This window comes from Dasypus novemcinctus, unplaced genomic scaffold (genome assembly GCF_030445035.2).
Source record: "Dasypus novemcinctus isolate mDasNov1 unplaced genomic scaffold, mDasNov1.1.hap2 scaffold_214, whole genome shotgun sequence".
Lineage (NCBI taxonomy): Eukaryota > Metazoa > Chordata > Mammalia > Cingulata > Dasypodidae > Dasypus > Dasypus novemcinctus.
The window spans coordinates 62,161-85,385 of NW_026688186.1; the positions used below are offsets into that span (position 1 = coordinate 62,161).

The 23,225-nt window shown below is 41.1% G+C and overlaps 1 long non-coding RNA gene across 3 annotated transcripts in view; it reads left to right on the forward strand.

The window, feature by feature from the left end:
* LOC131277642 (uncharacterized) overlaps nt 1-16,989 on the forward strand; it is a 56,047-nt gene extending 39,058 nt beyond the window's left edge. For 2 of the 3 annotated variants that reach the window (XR_009184780.2, XR_009184779.1), the window contains exon 3: nt 16,494-16,989. This is a non-coding gene — a long non-coding RNA (uncharacterized lncRNA). Of the gene's footprint in view, nt 1-886; nt 1,005-1,087; nt 1,218-16,493 lie in introns of those variants that run through there. The other variant, XR_011648208.1, reaches the window with a different exon arrangement.
* The last annotated feature ends 6,236 nt before the right edge of the window (nt 16,990-23,225 follow it).

Genomic DNA, 23,225 nt, shown 5'->3' on the forward strand with positions numbered 1-23,225 from the left:
GATCATTTCAAACAACAAACTAAGGCTTTAGTTTGGGCATATGTTTTGATTTCTATGTGATTAATGTGCAGGAGTGCACTCACTGGGCTGTATGGTAAGTTTATGTTTAGTTTTGTAAGAAACTGCTAACTAGTTTTCAGAGTGACTGTACCATTTTATATTCCCTTATGCAATGTATGAGTGATTCAGTTTTTCTGCATTCTCACCAGCATTTGGTATTGTCACCTTATGTTTTAGTTGTTTTAATAGTGTGTAGTTGCATATCATAATGGTATAGTTTGCATTTCTCTAATGACTAATTATATCCAGCATCTCTTCTTGTACTTATTTCCCATCCATTCATCTACTACGGTGAAATGTTTGCACATATATAGTGCCCATTTTTAAATTGGATTGTTTTTTTTTATTTTTAAATTTCCCCTCCACCCTCGCAGCTTGCTTGCTGTGTCCATTCTCTGCACACTCTTCTGTGGGTTTTTTTGCTTGTCTCCCTCCTTTGTCGCGTGACCTGGCTGAGTTGGCTCTCCGCAGTACCTGTGGGTGAGGCAGCGATCCTCAGCCTGTGGGTGAGCCTGCCTTCACAAGGAGGCCCTGGGATGAGAACCCAGGGCCTCCCATATGGTAGACAGGAGCCCAAGTGACTGAGCCACAGCCACTTCCCAGGATTTGTTTTTTCATGGTTGAATTTTGAGAATTTTGGAAATTCTTTTGATTTATTCTAGATATCTGTGTTTTTGTGGGGTTTTTTTTTTTTTTTTTTTTTGGTATTTGGCTCAGTGGTTGAACCCAGGACCTCATTAGTGGAAAGCCAGCCCTCTACCACCAAGCCACATGGGCTCCCCTGAAATTTTTTTGTTTGCTTGCTTTTTGTTTTTGTTTATTTTAGCAAGTACTTGGATCTGAACCCAGAACCTCTTGTGGGAAGCAGGCGCTCAACAGCTCAAGCCACATCCACTCCCAATATTGTAGATAGCTGTTCCAGATATCAGTTTCAGATAGTCTAGGTATGTGTTCTTTCTTTGTCATACTTAAGTTTGCAAATATTATTCTCTGTCTGTAGTTTGCTTTTATAGTTTCTTTTTTTCAGGTCTGTAGTTTTAAAATTTGGTGAAGGGAAACAGACTTTGGCCCAGTGGTTAGGGCGTCCGTCTACCATATGGGAGGTCCGTGGTTCAAACCCCGGGCCTCCTTGACCCGTGTGGAGCTGGCCATGTGCAGTGCTGATGTGCGCAAGGAGTGCCGTGCCACGCAAGGGTGTCCCCCGCGTGGGGGAGCCCCACGCGCAAGGAGTGCGCCCGTGAGGAAAGCCGCCCAGCGTGAAAAGAAAGAGCAGCCTGCCCAGGAATGGCGCCGCCCACACTTCCCGTGCCGCTGACGACAACAGAAGTGGACAAAGAAACAAGACGCAGCAAATAGACACCAAGAACAGAACAGACAACCAGGGGAGGGGGGGAAATTAAATAAATATATCTTTTAAAAAAAAATTTGGTGAAGAGCCATGTATCATTTTTATTTTTTATGGATCTCATTCAATGCACTCTCTCTTCAGAATCTCTTTCCATGTTTTCAAATATCAACTAGTTTTGATGATACCCCAGTCTTTCTCTTGCCTAACATCACAACCCCATTGATACTTCTGCTTCAGTGTCACAATTTAAAAAAAAAATTATTTTCATTATTTTTAAAGGAGCTTTAGTTGCCATAGATGTTCCATCAAAAATATAGGGGGTTCCCATATACCCTACTCCCTCCCTCTAACACACTTTTCCCCATATACATTATCCTTCATTCATTAGTGTGGTCCATTTGTTTCATGGGATGAGCACATATTGAAGCATTGCTGTCAAGCATGGTCTATAGTTTGCATTGTTTCACACTTTGCACAGCACATTTTTATAAGTTTGAGAAAATGTATAATGACGTGTATCTGTTATTGCAGTATCATGCAAAATTATTCCAGTGTTTGAAAAATGCCCCATGTAATGCCTATTCTTCCCTCTCCCTCCCCTCAGAACCTCTTGTGTCCACTGTATTTATATCAATGTTATGTTCTTCCATTATTAGAATAATAATAGTCTACTTATCCATAGGTGCATTCCTCCTGTTTGTTCATTCCTCTGTCTTTTGGAGTTGGGATTGTGTCACTTTCTTACCCCACAGTAATCCAGCAACAGCTACTTCAAATAAGTGTGGAACCCGACCACCTGGTTTCCCTAACTGCTGCTGCTCTATCTAATCCACCATATCACTTGCCTGGACTGCTGTGATAGCTCCCTAACTAGTCTGCCTTTTGACCTACTTGCCATTGTGGTCCATTCTTACCTAGCAGCCAGAATGATCCTGTTAAAACCTAAGACAAGTCTTGGCCCTTGTTTTTCTTTACTGAAACCCCCACACTTTCCCAGTTTATAGTAAAATGCAAGGCTATTACATTGCACTACAAGAACCTCCACAATGTGTGCTCCAAGTTTTAAAAGCATTTATTGAGATATAGTTACATACCATATAAGCTATCCTAAGTGTACTTTATTATAATTACAGATGTGTGCATTCCTCACCACAATCAAGTTCAGGACATTTTCATTAATCCTAGAAGGAAAGCCCTATACTCCTTAGAAGTCACCTCTCAATCCCTCTATCATTCCCCAGCCCTCCATAACCACTATAAATTTCATCTCTATAAATTTATCTTTCCATTTTATATTAATGAAATCATAGAATATATGGTACTTTGCATCTAGTTTCTTTCACTTAGCATAATGCTTTCTTAAATTACTACAATTTTTTTAAATGAGAGAAGTTGTATGTTTACAGAAAATTCATGTAAAAAATACAATGTTCCCATGTATCCCTCTATTGTTGACTCTTTGCATTAGTGTGTCAGCTTTGTGAGGATTGATGAAAGAATATAAGATATTACTGACAACTATAATCCTTAGTTTACATTAGGTGTATTTTTTCCATCTACCTTCCTATTATTAACAATGTGTAATAGTGTCATCCATTTGTTATAATTCATGAAAGAGCAATCTTATATTTGTTAACCTCAGTCCATCATCCATAACACATTCACTTAGTTAAACAATCCCACCTTTAGGCTTTTAGCTTTCCTTCTAGTAACGTACATGACCTTAAACAAATTCTCTCAACCATATTCACAAACATATAATTCACAGTAAGGTCCTACCATCACCACTATCCATTCCCAAACATTTATAATCAACCTAAATAGAGATTCTGCACAATTTAAATATCAGTTTTCCATTCTCTAACCCATTGTATCCCTTGGTAACTTATATTCTAGATTCTAAATCTGTGAGTTTGCTTCTTATCCTTAGTTCATATCAGTGAGATCATACAATATTTGTCTTTTTGTGTCTGACTTATTTTACCGAATGTAATGTCCTGATGGTTCATCCATGTTGATGAATGCATCAGGACTTCATTCTTTCTTAGAGCTGAATAATATTCCATTGTATGTATTCACCACATTTTGTTTATCCATTCATCTGCTGGTAGTTATTTGGCTTCTACCCTTTCTTTATTGTGCTCTGAACATTGACATACAAATACCTGTCTGAATCCTTGCTTTCAATTCTTTTGGATATATATGCAGAAGTGGGATTGCCAGGTCATTTGGTAATTTTAGTTTAACTTTTTGAGTTACTGCCAAGCTGTTTTCCACAGCCAATACACTATTTTATATTCTTACCAACAGTGTATGAGGTTTCCTATTTATATGCATCCTTACCAGCACTTGCTATTTTCCAATTTAAAAAATAATAGCCTTTTGAGTGGGTGTGAAGGACAGCTCATCATGCTTTGATGTGCCTTTCCCTAATGGCTAATGGACTTGAGCATCTTTTCTTATGCTTATTTACCATTTGTATATCTTCCTTGTAGAAATGTCTATGTAAATACTTTGCACATTTTTAATGTTTTTTTTTTTTTGTCATGCCCAACTCCCTTGGAGGTAATTGAGTGATAAAGCTCTTTCTTCCTTCTTGATGTGGAAATAGCCCCTCACCATTTGCCTGCTTCCTCCTCCTCCTTTGATCCCCAGCTCAAGTCTTGTCTTCTCTGACTTAGGTAACCTTTTTTTTTTGAGGTACCAGGACTGGGCATTGAACCTGAACCTGGGACCTTGTATGTGGGAAGCTGGCACTGAACCATTGAGCCTACATAGGCTCCCTTGAGTTGGTTTATTCATTTGTTTGCTTGTTTGTTTTTAGGAGGCACCAGGAACCAAACCTGGGACATCCTATGTGGGCAGCAGGTTGAACTTCATCCACTCACAGCATCTTTCTTACCTGCTCTGTTATCCTACCATTGACCCCTCTTCTTCAAGTTGTATTTGCTGATTCTTTATCTCTTGCTCACTGGATCACCTAAACAGTCCTAAACAGTCACCATGCACTCACTTTATTTAATAAAGTGTAAAGGGTGGAGACGGTGGCTCTTTCCACCATCTCTATGATGACCCTCCTTGTTGGGTAGGTGGTTTCAGACCATCATATTTGCAGCCCTTGAATGTAGTTGAGGCTCACCATGGGCTTTGAGGGAGGCCCAACTTGGATGGAATTGTGACTCTTGTGAAGTCATTTCCACAGTGGTTTACCTTAAGTCAGACTTCCCTGTACTTAGATCCTGACATGTACTTGGTGGGTCACTTCAGGAAAAGTACTTTGAGATCTTTGTACCTATTCCTCATCTGTAAATTGGTGATAAAAAAATACCTAATTTTTCAACTTTGTTTTATAATTGAATCTAATTTTAGCTTGCCTGACTCCCCAGATAGTCTCCTTCCAATCCTGTTCCCCAGAAAGGAGAGTGATGGACTCAGTGGGTCCCATGCTTTTTAAAACATTTTTTAAAAATTTATTAGAGTATACCACTCATACATAAGCATACATAAACATTAAGTGTATAATAATAATTGTGAATTTACAAAACAAATATATATAACATGATACAGGACTCTCATACCTCACCCTATCACCAATACCTTGAATTGTTAAACATTTTAACCTAATGATTAAAGAGCATTGTCACAATATTACTACTAACCACAGTATTTTCCCCCAACCCACCCTATTATTATCTTTATATCATTTATATATGATCATTCATAAATAAGTATGGTAAAAATTGTGAAGTTAGAAAGCAAACGTGTAACATCATTCAGGGGTCCCATACATCAACCCTCCACCAACACCTTGCATTTTCATGAGATGTTTCTTACAAATTATGAAAGATTTTTGTCAAAATCTTGTTGTTCTTATGTTACATTTGGTGTATTTCCCCCCCAACCTACCCTATTATTATTTTTTAACTATAATTTTATGGCAGAAGTTGTAAACTTATAAAACAATCATGCACATGTACAGAATTCCCAAACAACACCCCTCTATCTGAACATTTGTTACAGATAAGTTAATATCATCTGATTGTTACCATGACCATAGTGTACATTTGGCATACATTTTCCATATTGCCCCATTATCAACACAGTACATCTTTGGCATAGATGCAACAATATTATATTATTACTGCTAATCAGAGTCCATAGGTCACTCCAGTTGTATTTTTCCCATACTTCTCCACATTCCCACCACCTTACAGTAGTGATGTACATTTGCTTTAGCTAACAAAGGACACTTTTGCATTTGTACCATCAAACACAATTCTCATCTACTTCTTGGTTTGCTGTGCTATTCAGGGTTCCTAGATTATTTCTTTAGCATTCTGTCAATTGGCATTTCATATCTAGATTACCATTTTCCACCACATCCCCATTTATAAACTAGCTTTTACTCGCTATGTGTTACCATTCGCTCTATACATTTCCACACTTTCACAGCAAAGCTAATTAAAATTTATGTACATTAACCATCAGTAGTCCATCTCAGTCCTCCTCTTATCTCCTTTAAGAATCTACCATGTACCACCACATCTTGAAGATACTTTCTTACCATTTGTTCTAGAAGTTTTATGGTTCTTGCTTTTATTTTTAGGTTTTTGGTCCATTTTGAGTTAATTTTTGGATAAGGTGTGAGATAGAGGTCCTCTTTCCTTCTTTTGGCTATGGATATCAAGTTCTTTCAGCACCATTTGTTGAATGGACTATTCTGCCTGAGATGTGTGGGATTGATAGGCTAGTCAAAAATGGCTTGACCATACATGTGAGGGTCTGTTTCTGAACCATCAAATTGATTCCATTGGTCTATGTGTCTGTCTTTATGGCAGTACCATGCTTTTTTTAAACCACTATATCTAGGAAATATGATTTAAAGTCTGGAGGTGAGATTTCGCTTTTCTTTTTTAAGATATTCCTGGCTATTCAGGATCCCTTACCCTTCCAAATAAGTTTGATAATTGTGTTTTCAATTAAAAAAAATTCTGGTGGAATTTTCATCAGGCTTGCATTGAATCTGTATATCAATTTGAGTAGAATTGACATCTTAATGATATTTAGTCTTCCAATTCATGAGCATGGAATATTCTTCCAGTTATTTAGAACTTTTTTTAATTTTTTTTTTAATATTGAGTTGCAGTTTTATGAATACAAGTGCCTTACATCATTGGTTAAGTTTTTTCTTGACTTTTTGAGTTTTATCTGCCGTATTTTATTTTCACCCTTCTTTTCCTCTTTTAATTTTATTGATAAAATCTTCATTTCTAGACTCTCTTCCAGGCCTCTCTGTCCTGTCTTTTCTTGTCAGGGTCTAGCGTAACCTTTAGTATGTCTTGAAAATCTTGCCTCTTGGTTAGAAATTCTCTCAGTTTCTGTTTATCTATGAATATTCTAATCTCATCCTCAGTTTTGAAAGACAGTCTTGCTGGATATAAGATCCTTGGCTGGAAGTTTTACTTCTATATTTAGTATCTTAAATATATCACGCCACTGTTTTATTGCCTCCCTGGTTTCTGAAGAGAAATCAACACTTAATCTTATTGGGTATCCCTTATGTCATGCTTTGCTTTTCTCTTGTTGGTCTCAGAATTCTCTTTGTCTTTGGCATCAGATATTCTGGTTAGTATGTGTCTCAGAGTTGGTTGATTCGGATTTTTTTGGATGGGAGTACATTGTGCTTCTTGGACATGGATATCTATGTCCTTCAATAGGGTTGGGAAATTTTCTACCATTGTTTCTTCAAATATTCCTTCTGCCCCTTTTCCCTTTTCTTCTTCTCTGGGTCACCCATGACATGTATGTTTGTACATCTTTTGCTGTCATTTATGTCCCTGTTTCCTTGTTCAATTTTTTCCATTCCTCATTTGTTCTTTTCTATGTTCACTTTCAGAGGCCATTTCTTTCAGCTTACCAATCCTTTTTGCTGCCTTCTTAAATCTGCTTTATATGATTTCAATGTTTTTAAATTTCATTTATTGCACCTTTCATTCTGAGATCTGCTAATTTGCTATGTATGCTTTCGAGTTCTTTGTGCTCCTCCAGTGTCTTCTTAATATCCTTAATCTCTTTAGCCATCTCATTGAATTTAAGGAGATTTGTTTGAACTTCTTTTTTTTTTTTTTAAAGATTTATTTATTTATTTAATTTCCCCCCCTCCCCTGGTTGTCTGTTCTTGGTGTCTATTTGCTGCGTCTTGTTTCTTTGTCCGCTTCTGTTGTCGTCAGCGGCACGGGAAGTGTGGGCGGCGCCATTTCTGGGCAGGCTGCTCTTTCTTTTCACGCTGGGCGGGTTTCCTCACGGGCGCACTCCTTGCGCGTGGGGCTCCCCCACGCGGGGGACACCCTTGCGTGGCACGGCACCCCTTGCGCGCATCAGCACTGCGCCTGGCCAGCTCCACACGGGTCAAGGAGGCCCGGGGAGATGGACGCCCTAACCACTGGGCCAAAGTCCGTTTCCCTGTTTGAACTTCTATGATTAGTTGTCTCAAGTCCTTTCTGTTACTTGGAACATTATCTTGTTCCTTTAACTGGGCCATATCTTCCTGTTCCTTGGTGTGGATTATAATTTTTTGTTGTATTGGCATCTGGTGTAGTAGAGTATTTATTCTGGGTGTAGTTTTTCCTCTTTAGTTTATGGCTTTCTGCCCTTTCTCCTTTGCTGGTTGTGCAGTAGGAGCCAAGGATGTAGTTGGTACTCTAAGCTGTGGAGGCTTAAGCTGCCCTCATTACCCAGGGACCTATGAAGCTTCTCTCAACTTTCTCCTTTGCCAGGGGTAGGGACAGAATCACAGCTGTGTGGAATAATTCAAGTTATGCAGGCTGTGACTGTGGCTGCCCAGTGAAACTGATGAAGCTTCATGCCCCTTTCACCCCTGCCTGGGGCAGGGACAGAGCTGCAGGCATGGGCAGCAATCTATGTATTGCAGGTCCAAGATGACCACAGTTGTCCTGGTAGACTTCCAGTTATTCAGCCCATGTCAGCTAAAGGTTCCTGAAGTTACCTGGATAGGCTAGTGCAGGGTCCACTAGATTCCCCCCTGCCAGAGGTGGGGCTGAAGCCTAGAATAGGACTGCAGGCTGATCTGGGTGAAAGAAACAGGTCCCTATGTTCAACCATGATTTTGGTCAGCCTGGCTTCCCCTTCTGCTGGGGGTGGAGTTAAAATGGTGGCCACCAGCCTCTTTCTGACTTGGACAGGTTCATCCTTTAGCTGTTCTTAGGGTTAGACTCTAGCAAACTGAATTTACTAATCAGTAGCTGAAATCAGTGGCCAACTCTCTTCCTCTCCTGTTTTTGGGAAAAAGGAGCTTCCATTTCTAGCCAGAGGATAGCTCTTGGGGCAGCTTGTGCTGCTATGGTAGGATATTCTCTGACATCTCAACTTGGCTGGTAATTTCCCAAAGAGGCTAATGCAGGTCCCCCAGCTTCCTCCCTGCTGGAGGTGAGGCTGGGTCCTATGCTAGAGCTGCAATCTGATCTGGATGGAAAGGTGCTGGTCCCTACCAGCACTGGGATTTTTATTCTGTCCTGCTTCCCCTTGTGCCCAGCGTGGAGTTAAGATGGTGACACCCAGCCTCTTTCTGACTTGTTCAGGTTCAAACTTTAGCTGTTCTTAGAATTATATACTGTAGCCCTCTCAATTTACTCATCAGTAGCTGAAGTTGGTGCCCAACTATGTTTTCCTTCCCCATTTTTGGGAAGTGGAGCTTCCTATTCCAGCTGCAGAATAGCTCTCGAGGTGGCTTGTGCCTCCACTGGATGATGGGCACCAGCTTCCAGGGCATGGGGTGCTCTACTTCTGAATCTTCTCTGCAGATGGGCAGTCTCCTTCCTTCTGTTCTTTCAAGGATGTTGCATGAAGCTCTTCTGGCTTCCTGGATTACCCAAACAGGTGCTTTAGATAGCACCATGTGATTACTAACTGCCCTGTAGCAGGAGCTGACTCTAGGAACTCCTTACTTTGCCACATCTTGTTAGTTTTCCTTGAATTTTGGATATTTTATATATAGGTCTAAAGTTTCCTTTTACATTTTTGTTGTTTATGTTTCTTTGTTGAGAACTATCTTTTCTTTCATTTCAAGAGTATTTACCTTTCTTATTGAGCAGAGACTGCTTTGATGCATAATTCCTTCTCTGGTTCATTTGGGACTGTATTGGCTGATTTTTTCCCCTGGAGAATAGATGAGATTTTTCCAGTTCTTTTTATGTTATGTTGTATAATTTGGGATGATATCTTGTTGTGTGTGCTTATTATATAGTTAGAGACTTCTGAAAGATTGTTTTGGCTAGTTGGTGCCTTGCTATTCCATATGAATTTGAGGATCACCTTTTTCCATTCCTAAAAAAAGGTTGCAGAGATTTTGGCAGTATTGCATTTATTATTTTTTTCATTTTTTTGGTCTTTAAAATTTTTTTAATGTTACCTTAAAAAAATACAAGGTCCCTATAAACCCCCATCTCCCTCACCCCACTTTCCCCCCATAACAACCTCCTCCATCATCATGAGACATTCATTGCACTTGGTGAATACATCTCTGAGCACCACTGCACCTCATGGTCAATGGCCCCACACCATAGCCCTACACTCTCCCACAGCCCACCCAGTGGCCATGAGAGGACATACAATGACTGGTAACTGTCCCTGCAGCACCAGCCAGGACAACTCTAACCCCTGGAAATGCCCCCACATCACATCTCTCCCTCCCACTCCCTGCCCCCAGCAGCCACCATGACCACTTTCTCCACACCAATGCCACATTTTCTTTAGTTACTAATCACAATCATTCATGAATAGAACATCAGTAAGTCCACTCTAATCCATACTCTATTCCTCCATCCTGTGGACCTTGGAATGGTTGTGTCACTTCCACATCTATATAAAGAAAGGGCTTAGATTCCACATGGATGCTGGATGCAATTCTCCTGCTTTCAGTTGTAGGCACTCTTGGCTCCCTGGTGTGGTGGTTCACCTTCTTCATCTCCATGTTAGCAGAGTGGTGTAAGTCCAATAAACCAGAGTGTAGGAGTTTGCAAGTCTGTTGAGGCTCAGGGCCTGGCTATCACATGGTCAGTCCAGAGATTCAGGTCCCCTGGGTATACACTAAACCCAAGCACCAACTACAGATCCAGTAAAATAACAGGGAGAGGCTTGTGGACAAAGATCAGATCTGAGTCCAGCTCCATTACACAGAAACACAAACTCCAAATTAGGAGCCAACTGACATGGCACTGAACTCCACCTGCCCATGACCACAGAAACTGTTGGTCCCTGTAGCCCTCAGAAGAACCAGTACCTGGGGTTGTATCTTCTTTATCTGTCTCTGGGACTCTGCTGAGGTGTGCGTAAGGGCAACCACTCTGATGACCTCCCGGCTCTTTTTGGAGACTCATAGCCACATAAACTCATTTGTCCTTTCCTTTCCTCCTTTTATTAGGTCAAAAAGCATTTTTAACTCCTGGTATTATATGTAGACAGATATTCTGATGGTCCGAGTTGACCCCTTTATTCAAGGTCATTTTCTAGTTACATCATCAGCTGGTACTTGGTAGTAATCCCTTGGTGGAAGAAGTTGCCTTGCCAGTTTGCATACAAGGCAACACTTATTGCAGTGATGGAAGGCAAAACATCAAAAATAAAGCTTTTGCATTTTTAAATTTTTTGGTACCCCAATTTATTTTTACCTTAATTTTTCTAAATTAATATGTATTCTATATCTAACCTTTAAGCTCATCACTATATTTCATTTTACTACTAATGGAACCTGGCAATATAGGGCTTCATTTTTGAAGAAGTTTTGGATCACAGAGAGGTTCAACAATGTCAGAGGAGGAACACTGGTGTGGGATGTTATTGACAGGGGACACATGGTTGGCAGGGAGTTCTACAGGGCATATATCCATATATCCAGGGTACATAAAGATGTTTGGATATTTTCATAGTTGTTACAATTAAAAACAACTGAGGGAGTGCTGAGTTCCTAGCCAGGGGAGCTCTATCACAGTCCCTAAAGGAACAGCAACAATCCCCCAAGTGCAATAGCAAAGACCAAAAAAGAAGGAAGATCCAACAATGAGCCCTTGATACTAATGATTATGCTTGTGAGCCTGTGCACCTGAGATAAGAACAAGGCCTAGAGCTGCAGTGTGCCTAAGAATTACCTCCTGAGAGCCTCTGTGTTGCTCAAATGTGGCCAGTCTCAAAGCCAAACTCAGCATGTAAATGTATTGCCTTCCCCCCAGTTTGGGTATTGCATTTAATCTGCAGATCACTTCAGATAGTACTGATATTGTAACAATATTAAATCTGAAACAAGGACTCGCCATTTATTTTGATCATCTTTAATTAATTAAAATTAATTAGGTCATAATTTAGGTCAAATTTAATTAAGTGCTTTGCAGATTTCAGTGTATAGGTCATTCATCTCTTTATTTAAATTCATTATCAGGTATTTTATTCTTTTAGAGGCTATTGTGAATGGAATGTTTTAAAGATTTTTTTATTTTTTCAAATGTACTTAGGTTACAGAAAATGTTACACAAAAAGTATAAGGGATTCCCAAATGCCCCATTCCACACACCTCCCACCCTTCCCCACATTAACAGCTTCTTTCATTAATGTGGTACATTCATTGCAATTGATGAACACATTTGGAGCATTGCCACGAAGCATGGATTATAGTTTACATTCTTCCTACTCACTCTCACTCAATTCTTTAGGATATATAGTGGCCTCTATCTGTTTTTGCAGTGTCAGTAAAGACAATTCCATGTTTCAAAAATGCCCCCATATTACACCTCTTTTTCCCTTTCTGTGCCTTCAGCACCTCCAGCAGCCACTGTCTCCACATCAATGATATACTTTCTTCCATTGCTGGAATACCAGTAAGTTCATAGTAGAATATTAGTAAGTCCACTCTCATCCATATTTTATTCCCCAATCCTGACGATTCTGGAATGGGGATACCTACTCCACTTCTAATTGAGAGGAGACTTCAATCCCTTATGGCTGATGGATGGGACTCTCTTGCAGTTGTAGACTCTCTTGGTTCCTTGGTATGGTGGTTGTCCTTCCCCACCTCCTTCTTAGTTATCCTGGGTGATGTCAATGAACTGCAGAGTAGGTATTGCAGCTGCTGCAATTGATGTTTAATGCCCATATCACAGTGTTTTTTCCTGGTATGGAAAAACAAAACTGATTTTTTTTTTAGTGTTTATCTTATACCCTGCAACTTTTCTGAATTTGTTTCCTCTAGTAGATTTCTTGAGGATTTTTTGGGATTTTCAATATGAACGATCATACCATCTGTGAATAGTGGTAGTTTTTGATTTCTGATTTAAATGCCTTTATCTTTTTTTGCCTAATAACCCTGGCTAGAACTTCCATTTTAATTTTGAATAGAAGTGGTAACAGTGGGCATCCTTGTCTTGTTCCTGACCTCAGGTTTCATTCTTTCATTGCAGGCTTTCATTGTTTCTCACATTGACTTTGATGTTAGCTGTGAGTTTTTTGTATTTACTTGTTGTGGTTGTTACCTTTCATTCCTATTTTTCTGAGCAATTTTATTATGAAATCATGGTAGATTTCATCAGAAGGCTTCTCAGTGCTATTGAAGTGATCATAGATTGTTCCCTCCATTGTTTTTAATGTGTGTTACTACAGTGAGTGATTTTCTTAGGTTGGCCCACCACTGCATTCTGGGGATAAGTCACCCTTGGTCATGGAGTATAATCCTTATAATATATGTAGTTTGATTTGATTTGCTAGTGTTTTGTTGGGAGTTTTTGCTTCTGTATTCATATGGAAGTGGTTCTTTGTTTTCTTTTGATGTGTCTATCTGATTTGGGTATCAGAACAATAGTAGCCTTATGGAATAATGAGTTAGGAAGAATTCCTACCACTTTAGTTTTTTGGTAGAGTTTGGGAAGAATTGGTGTTAATTCTTGTTTGAATGTTTGGTACACTTCTCCCTGAAGCCATCTGGACTTTGACCTTTCCTTGATGGGACATTTTCGATTATTATTCAATCTCTTTGCTTTTATAGGTCTGTTAAGATCTTTTATATCTTCTTGAGTCAGAGCAGGTTGTTTTTATGTTTTAGGAATTTGTTCATGTCTTCTCAATTATCTAGTTTATTGACATATGAATGTTCATAGTATTCTCTTATAACCCTTTTAATTTCTGCCAAATGAGTGTTAATGTTCCCACTTTCATTCCTTAAATAGTTATTTGCATCTTCTCTCATTTCTCTTTGTTTGGATAAAAGTTTGTCAATTTTATTAATCTTTTTAAGGAACCAAATTTTGGTTTCATTGATCCTCTCAGTTGTTTTTCTGTGCTTTATCTCCCTTGTCTCCTTTCTGATCTTTATTATTTCCTTCCTCCTACTAATGTTAGGTTTAGTTTTCTCTTTCCTCAAGATATGAAGTTAGGTAATTGATTAAATATCATTCTTTGGTGGGTGGGGACTCAATGCCCTACTGGCAGAAGAGGTTTCTGTAATTCCTTAATTAAGTAAACCTATGAATCCAGTATCATCTGATATGCCTAGAATTGAAATTCATCAATAATATCAAACTGCTACAGCCAATATCTAAAAGGGGAACAAAAAAGTTGGAGCCTTTATTTACCTATCCTATACTTATTTAAATCCAAGGTGGGAGCTAAAATATAAAAACTCAAGGATGTGGGCTGCTTAGAAAAATTCTTGCTCCTACTTGCCTTGTGAATCATGTTACCTTACAAACTGGGTCCCCTATCTAATGTCTGCTGTGACCTAATTAAAACAATAGGCAGCTGCAGAGTCTTTTAAAAAAATCCAAATTTTATAAAGAACCAATTAGAAAGCCCTGTGTACACCAAAAAGATACATTTTCAAATGCCTTTTGAAGGCTTAGAAGGAGGACTGCTTGATCCCCAAGTCTGAATGTGTAAACAATGTTTGGATAAGGAGCCAATATACTATAGGATATCTGAATCATGGTATCTCTATTTACCAGCCCACTAGCCATACCAGAAATAAACTTACCCTAGATATGAAGTCGCTGGGCTAGGGTTAACCATAAGATTATCAACTCCCTATGGAAGGTTTGCCTATCATGAGGCAACCTAACAGCCACAGTAGAAGAACGTGTCAATATCACTGATGCAATTCTCAAAACAATTCGAGTTTCTATAGACACAGTAAATGTCATGCATAATGAGATGGCCTTAGATCATCTTCTGGCAGAACAAAGAGGGGTATGTGCAGTAGCCAATATCTCCTGCTGCACATGGTTAAATACATCAGTGCAGCTAGGGCTAAACACCCAAGCCATTTAGCTTCATAACATTACCAATCCTCCTGCATAATCGATATGAGAATCCATCAAAAACTCTATGCCTAAATTATCATGGTTCTTACCCATAATAAGTCCCCTAATAATTGGTATCATGCTCTTAAAATGTGGTCCCTGCCTTCTTAACTGCTTGGTGTACTTCATGAGTAAAAGTTTAGAAGCTATTAAACTGCAAATGATCATAGCCCAGAGCTATGAACGATTCTGTTGTCAGTGTGCTGACAGTCAAATATACCTTAACATAGCTAGGGCAAGATTCTGCTCCTCCACTGGAACCTGTCACAACATCCACAGTCAGCAGGAAGCAGCTCCAGAAGCTAAACCTCCTCAAGAGTAAGGAGAGGGTATAAACAGAGGGGGAACTGCTACAAGGATGGAGTGCCCCCTGGATGATTACACACGGAAAATTTCACCTGTCCTTTTGTTTGAGCTATGCTTATTTTCAGGAACTAAGGGTAGGTTGCCAGTAACTTCAAGAGCAGCCCACCTAGGGCTGCCAAAGATGGCAAATGGGCTCCCTGTGCAAAAAGTATTATAAAAAGTACCATGTGCAAGAAGAGACCATCTGCATATAACAGAGTAGAGTTAACAATAATATTGTAATATTTGCAGCAATGGCAAAGATATTATATCAATTCTAAGGGACAATAATAAGGGGTATAAGGAGATACGGGATTTTTCCTTCTCAAGTAGTGAAAATGTTCTAAAATTGACTGAGGTGATGATAGCACAACTTTGCAATGGATGTGAGAGCCACTGAGTATACACTTTTAGTGGATTGTACAAAACAGGAGACTGTATAACACAGTGAATCCTGTGGTAGAAGATGGACTGTGGCTAACAGAATATGAAAATGTTCTCTCATGAACTATAATAAGTACATAATACTAATTCAGGGTGTCATTAACTGGGTGAGTTGGGGGAAAAATACACCAAATGTAAGATATTGGCTATATTTATTAGTAGTCATATTTTTACAATGCTTTTTCATGGTTTGTAACAATTGTTTCATAACAATGCAAGGTACTGCTGTTGGGGTAATATATAGGAGCCCTGTATGATGATATTCATGTTTGTTTTGTAAGTTCACAACTTATACTATACACTTATTATTTATGGATATTCACATATGAATGATAATCTTCAATAAAAACTTAACAAAATAAAAAGTTGTAAAACTAAAGATAGGAGGTAGCATGATTGTAAAATAAACATAATTATTTCAAAAGTGAGGTTTATTCTCTACAACAAGAGAGGATGATAAGGTAAATATACAGCAGAGGTGATACAGAAAGTTTGCTTCTAAACAAGACACTCAGTTAAGGAAAACCTTTTATAACTTCTTATTAAGAACAGACAGATAATACAAGAAAACTTTAACTGAACAGAGAGAAAACCACGGTATGAAGTGATTTTGTATGAAGCACTGTATGAAGACATTGTCTGATGGGAAAACTCTTAAAAATCTTATAAACCTATCAAATCTTAGCCACCCTGTGCCATGACAAATAAAATCCATTTTCTGCAAACCTTCAACTTTCTGTATCAACTCATGATTGTCCTACATATTCCCATTTCTTTCTACAACAACCAGTTTATTTTACTTTAAAATTTAAGACAAAACTTTATTTTCCTTTAACAAAACATATCTTGCAAATGTATTTAAATGATCAAAAAGATCTTGGAAACTCTCTTCAAGGTAACAATCTTGAAAACATAATTTTTCTTTCAATATAATCATGGAGGTGAAGAAGGTGAACCACCACACCAGGGAGCCAAGAGTGCCTACAACTGAAAGCAGGAGAATTGCACCCAGCATCCATGTGGATTCTAAGCCTCCTCTTGATATAGATGTGGAGTGGACGCAACCATTCCAAGGTCCACAGGATGGAGGAATAGAGTATGGATTAGAGTGGATTTACTGATATTCTATTCATGAACTATTGTGATTAGTAATTGAAGAAAATGTGGCATTGGTGTGGAGAAAGTGGCCATGGTGGCTGCTGGGAGTAGGGAGTGGGAGGAAGAGATGAGATGTGGGGGTATTTTTGGGACTTGGAGTTGTCCTGGGTGGTGCTGCAGGGACAGTTACTGGACATTGTATGTCCTCCCATGGCCCACTGGGTGGACTGTGGGAGAGTGTGGGCTCTAATGTGGACCATTGACCATGAGGTGCAGCAGTGCTCAGAGATGTATTTGCCAAATGCAATGAATGTCTCATGATGATGGAGGAGATTGTTGTTATGGGGGGAGGAGTGGGATGAGGGGGATGGGGGGAATATGGGGACCTCATTTTGTTTAATGTAATATTAAAAAAATAAAGACTAAAAATAAAAATAAAAATAATAAAATCAAAATATAAGCTCTAATAGATATAGTTCTAGTTTATTTGATCAGTAATTACATGGAGTTGGGAAGAACACACCCATGTAGAATGAAATTTATGCTTATATTGTACTTTTTTAAAAAGATTTATTTATTTCTCTCCCCTCCTTCCCCTTTGTCTGCTCTCTGTGTCCATTTGCTGTGTGTTCTTCTGTGACTGCTTCTATCCTTATCAGCGGCACCAGGAATCTGTGTCTCTTTGTTGAGTCATCTTGCTGTGTCAGCTCTCCATGTGTGTGGTGCCATTCCTGGGCAGGCTGCACTTTCTTTTGCACTGGGTGGCTCTCCTTAGGGGGTACACTCTTGTGCATGGGGCTCCCTGTAACATTAGGAGTGTTAATTTATATGTAAATGCTTACTTATCTCTAAGTCAATTTGAATAGAGCTCTTTGCAGGAGTTTCATAAGTTAATTTGGAAATAATATTCAGATGTAGGAAAATATCATGCATCAAACATACAGAAACACAGAGTTTATACTTTCAATTTAAACTACTAATCAAACATAAAAAACAGAAATACAGAAAACATAGACATCTCATGAGCTTTTAATTTCTCACTTGTCTTTTTCAAAGAATCATTTAATGAAACTTTAAAAATATTGCTAACATACTCTGAGCATCAGTTGAAATAGGCATCTCATTTGACTGGCTGGGATATCACATTTGGGAGCACATCTCTGAGATGAGTAATTTTGTCTACTTGGAATGTTTCTCATAATTAACATTAAAATTCTAGGTTGTCTTTGTTAGATATTGCCAATTTGTTCGATATGTACAGCTTCCAACTCCATAATATTTGAATATGTATAATATGCCAGTGTGCCATAGGATAGAGAATTAACATTTTAAGAGAATGAGGATCCATCTTTATCATTTTGCTTCTTAACTTGTGCACAGGTCAAAGAAACTAGCCATAGCAAACATGAAACTGTGGACTGAACCATAAGGCTAGAGACTCAGGATCAAAACTTGAATTTTCTCATTAAAAAGATTGACCCACTGAACTTTGGACTGAAAGCTAGTGAGACTGGAGAGCACAGACAGAAATAAGTGGAGCTCAGATCCAAGAGGGACTCACTCATGAACCTTATAGATGGTGGAGAGGAGAGCATGCTGAAAGGTTTCAGCAGGAACCTACTTCTGTCTTCTTATCTCCAGAGCCCTTCATAGTGGCATTCAGATTCTGTTCTCATCACTGAACCTGTGCAAAAAAATACCCAGGTAATTAACATTTTGGATTTCACACCTTTATTAAGTGATTCATGAATTAGGCAGCATTCAGCCCAAGAGCAAGGCTCATATAGGCAGAACAAGGTAGTCTGAAAGAAAATAGAGTCAGGAAGTGGACTTGGCCCAGTGGTTAGGGCATCCGTCTACCACATGGGAGGTCCGCAGTTCAAACCCCAGGACTCCTTGACCCATGGGGAGCTGGCTCATGCACAGTGCTGATCCACGCAAGGAGTGCCATGCCACACAGGAGTGTCCCCCGCATAGGGGAGCCCCACGTGCAAGGAGTGCACCCCATGAGGAGAGCTGCCCAGCATGAAAGAAAGTGCAGCCTGCCCAGGAATGGTGCCGCACACATGGAGAACTGACACAAGATGATGCAACAAAAATAAACACAGATTCCCTTGCCACTGACAATGACAGAAGTGGACAAAGATGCAGCAAATAGACACAGAGAACAGACAACTGGGGTAGGGGGGAAGGGAGAGAAATAAATAAATAAATATTTAAAAAAAAAAGAAAATACAGTCTTACAGAGTGCCTTACTTGGCTTAGCCTTGACTTAGAGGAACTAGGCTACAGAACAAAAAAGGGAGCTGGTGAGTCTCCCCAATTTCAGGTTCAGGGAGAAGGACCCTTTACAAGAGACAGGAACTTAATTAGGCTTTGGTTTCTGATATGGACTTAGCATGAAAGTCTCCGTATCAGGCCTAGTAAACTTAATTATCATCTGTTGTGCTTGTGTCTCCTATTTATTTTGAAAGGGCAGTTCTTATACTTTCTCAAAAAAAGTAGAATGAATTTCACAAATTTTCAACAAATGTATAAATGAAAGCACAACATCCTAAAAAATGAAAATTTATCTATAAGGGGCACATGGGCCTGCATACAAATGACTCCTAAAATAAGATGGAGAGAAACTGCAAAAATTTGAAAGATATAACAGCATTCCCTATCACAGAGTCCCCAGGACCTGGGGGCACAGGGACCCCCAAGGGGAGATCATGGCCACTGCACCTAGAGAGCCCCAAACTGGAGGGGGGTGCATGCAGGGCACAAAGAGGAAGCCCCCAATAACACAAAGCAAGGGAGCTATGCAGGCCCAAAGAACAGGATCTGTGCAAGCTGGCACCCCAGGTTTCCACAGGAAACAGTTGCTGGCAGCTACAAAACATTTACAGCTTCTTCTCTGAAAGAAAAAAAAAATTTAATTAATTGAAATTTAATAGCCAAATGTGGCTAGTGCTTATACTAGTGAACACCAAAGACCTGGGATCTTGGATGAGGCAACTAAAAGCAATGAAATTTTTCTTTCATGTAAAAGTTGCATGTTTGAAATGTCTGCAGGTGGGTCCCACTATTGGATGGATTAGTTGGTGAATATATATTACAAAATAAGATCAGGGAGGATGTGGGGCTGCTGGAGAGGGAAATACTTCCCAGAACTGGGGTTCGGTTCAGGCATGGCCCATGCCTGCCCCTTCCCTGGCTTCACCCACACCTGCCAGGCAAGGGCTGACTGTGTAAAGGGAACCAAATCATCTTGATAGTGCCTGTCTGTAGAGGGTGATTTTCATGATCTCCCCATCCCAGGCACCCAAGAATCAAACCACAGCCAGGGCTGCAGCACTGAGCCATGGAATGTGGCAACTCCTAGAGCCAAGAGGTGTCTTTTAAAGAGCCACAGGTGGGTAATCTCCTCAGCCATCAGTTAAAGAACACACACTGCTCCTCACTCACCATCCTCCTGTAGTGAGGATGGTCTCCTGCCCCATCTGGGGACTGCTCTGCTGGCACTGGGCACTTCTGCTCAGACCACTACAAGCTCCTGGGATGGGGGGCCCAGCAGGCCAGGTGCCCTGGTGCTCTGTGGGTGGGCACATGGGCTGTCCTGAACTAAGGAAAGGTCTGCAGCCTCCCCCACTGCTCCCTCCAGCTTATGGCTGATGGTGACCTGTGGACAGGCCTGATGACAGATGTGAACCTGCCTCCTGAACAGGTGCGAGTGGGCTATATTTTGGAAGTTAAAGGTAGCATTAGTATTTGCCTGTGCTACAGAGGAGGACACCTAGGGCTTCTCAGAAACAGAGAGAAACTTAGTTTGCACAAAGCTAGGGCCCTGTGTGTACAGTGGCACTTTGCGTACATGCACATGCAGGCAAATGCACACACAGTGGCATTCAGCAGAGGGGGGCAAAGATGGGAGGCAGGATGGGAAGGAAGAGAAAAAGCCTGAAATGAAGGAAATCACAAAAAAGCAATGAAATAAACTAACACCCCCCAGAGACAATACTGTGAGTAAACCAGCAACTCTACACACACTCTTTAATAAAGTGACACATTCTGGTCCACAGCTGGCAGGATGTACCAGAGAGGCATTCACCTGACATTTCACAGGTCTCCTCCCCTCCATATACAGTAAAAACAAAAGAGCAGGAATGGGGCCCACATTTTCTCCTTGATAAAACCTGGTTGAAAACCCATAATGGACTCAAAGTCACAAGGTTGTCTCTTTTTAAAAAAATCTGCTAGTGAAACATGTCTTGGATTGTCCATCTCAGCAGGGAGTGATTTTTAATAAGGATGGAAAGAGCATCTGCTCTTGAAGATGCTTCCCTAGAGGAGAAAGAAACTCTGTGGAGCAGGAAGAGAGCCACAACCTGTCCTCCAGGAGGTGCCTCTGCCCTCTCCACCCCAAGGGCCTCTGGGGGTCCTCCAGGGATGCTCCTGCCTGAGGGGAGCTGCCAGCACTGGCACGAAGGCCTGATGAGCCAGAGGAGGAGCTGACCTGGTCTCACCAGGTGGGGCAAAGCAGGAGGGAGGCCCCAAGCCTGGAGGGAACAGCAATGGCCTTTCAGGCACCCAGGGAGCAGCAAGAGCAACAGAGGGAGCTGCCAACCCCACCCAGTACAGGAAGCTCCTCCACTCTCCTCTCTCTGAATTAACACACCCAAAAGCTACTGCTGCCAGCTCAGGAAAGTTAAGACTCTCTTCCTCCGTCCTCCTCAGGGCACACAGGCAGAAGAAGGGACACAAATGGAGCCCTGTAGGAAGGCCTCCCTGACCAGAGGCAGGTGCTGCCTCAACCCACAGCTGACGGGGCTGGGAAGGAGGCGGAGGTGTGTATCAGGTCTGGAGAGCTGCAAAGGGAGCCCTAGAAATCAACAGCCCCAGGGAGTGCTTCCTACCGTCAGTGAGCCTCAGGATGGCTGGTGTGGGTCAGGAGCAGAGCTCTGCACCCTGAGAGGTGCTGGAGGGAGAGTGATGATGACAACCAGGATGTCAGACCTGCTGAGTGTCACACCACAGAGTGGGGGGATCTCACACATTGGGGTGCACAGAGCAATTTTAAATAGGATGTCAGAGAGGTCTAATGGGGAAGGGGTCCTGAATACAGAAGTGGGAAGGAGGTGGGGGTTGTGGGTAGCAGCCTGTTTGGGGTGCAACAGGAGAGAAGAGGCCCTGAGGACCAACTCGGGGGCTTGTTGGGAGGGAAGGGAGGAACCAGGTGCAGCCACGTGTCCAGGCCCAATGGCTGCCACATAACCCCTGCATTCCACCCCAAGGTTTTTACCTGAGAGAAATGAGATCAAATGTGCTGCCACCACTAATGTGTCTCTGGGTCATAGCAGCTTTATCTGCAAAGGCCCAAAGTTGGAGCCAACCCAGAGGCCTGACAGGGTATAGCATGAGCCACATGTGGTCTGTCCACACTGTGGAATCCTACTTAGCAGTAAGGATACACACCCCATGATGGATCTCCAAATAATTATGCTGGGTTAATGAAGGAAGCCCAAGGGGGCAGGGAGAGAAGAGAGAGAGAGCAGTGCTGTGCAAATCCCTCCCATGCAATTCTAGAAGGTGCAGGGGAATCCATTGTGAAAGGAAGCACAGCAGTGATCCCTGGATAGGGGGCAGGGAATGAGGGTGGAGAATGGGCAAGTGGGGACTCCAGGGGTGGACATGTTCATTATTTTAGTCTTGGCTTCATAGGTGGACACGTGTCAACACAAACCATAACAGCTGTAGCCTCTAGACTTGCAGTATAAGTAGGTCAGTATGCCCCCAAAGGAGGAGGGGGTTTTTTTGTCTTTATTTTTTTAATGTTACATTAAAAAAATGAGGTCCTATATTCCCCCACTCCCTTTACCCCACTCCTCCCCCCATAACAACCTCCATCATCATGATACATTCATTGCATTTGGCGAATACATCTCTGAGCACCACTGCACCTCATGGTCAATGGTCCATGTCATAGCCCACATTCTCCCACAGTCCACCCAGTGGGCCATGGGAGGACATACAATATCCAGTAACTGTCCCTGCAGCACCACCCAAGACAACTCCAAGTCCCCAAAACACCCCCACCTCACATCTTTTCCTCCCACTCCCTACCCCCAGCAGCCACCATGGCCACTTTCTCCACACCAGTGCCACATTTTCTTCTATTACTAATCACAATAGTTCATGAATAGAATATCAGTAAATCCACTCTAATCCATACTCTATTCCTCCATCCTGTGGACCTTGGAATGGTTGCATCCACTCCACATCTATATCAAGAGGGGGCTTAGATTCCACATGGATGCTGGATGCAAATCTCCTGCTTTCAGTTGTAGGCACACTTGGTTCCCTGGTGTGGTGGTTGACCTTCTTCACTTCCATGTTAGCTGAGTGGGGTAAGTCCAATAAACCAGAGTGTAGAAGTTGCAAGTCTGTTGAGGCTCAGGGCCTGGCTATCACATGGTCAGTCCAGAGATTCAGGTCCCCTGGGTATACATTAAACCCCAGCACCAACTATAGTTCTGGTAAAAGTAACAGGAGAGGCTTGTGGACAAAGATCAGATCTGAGTCCAGCTCCATCA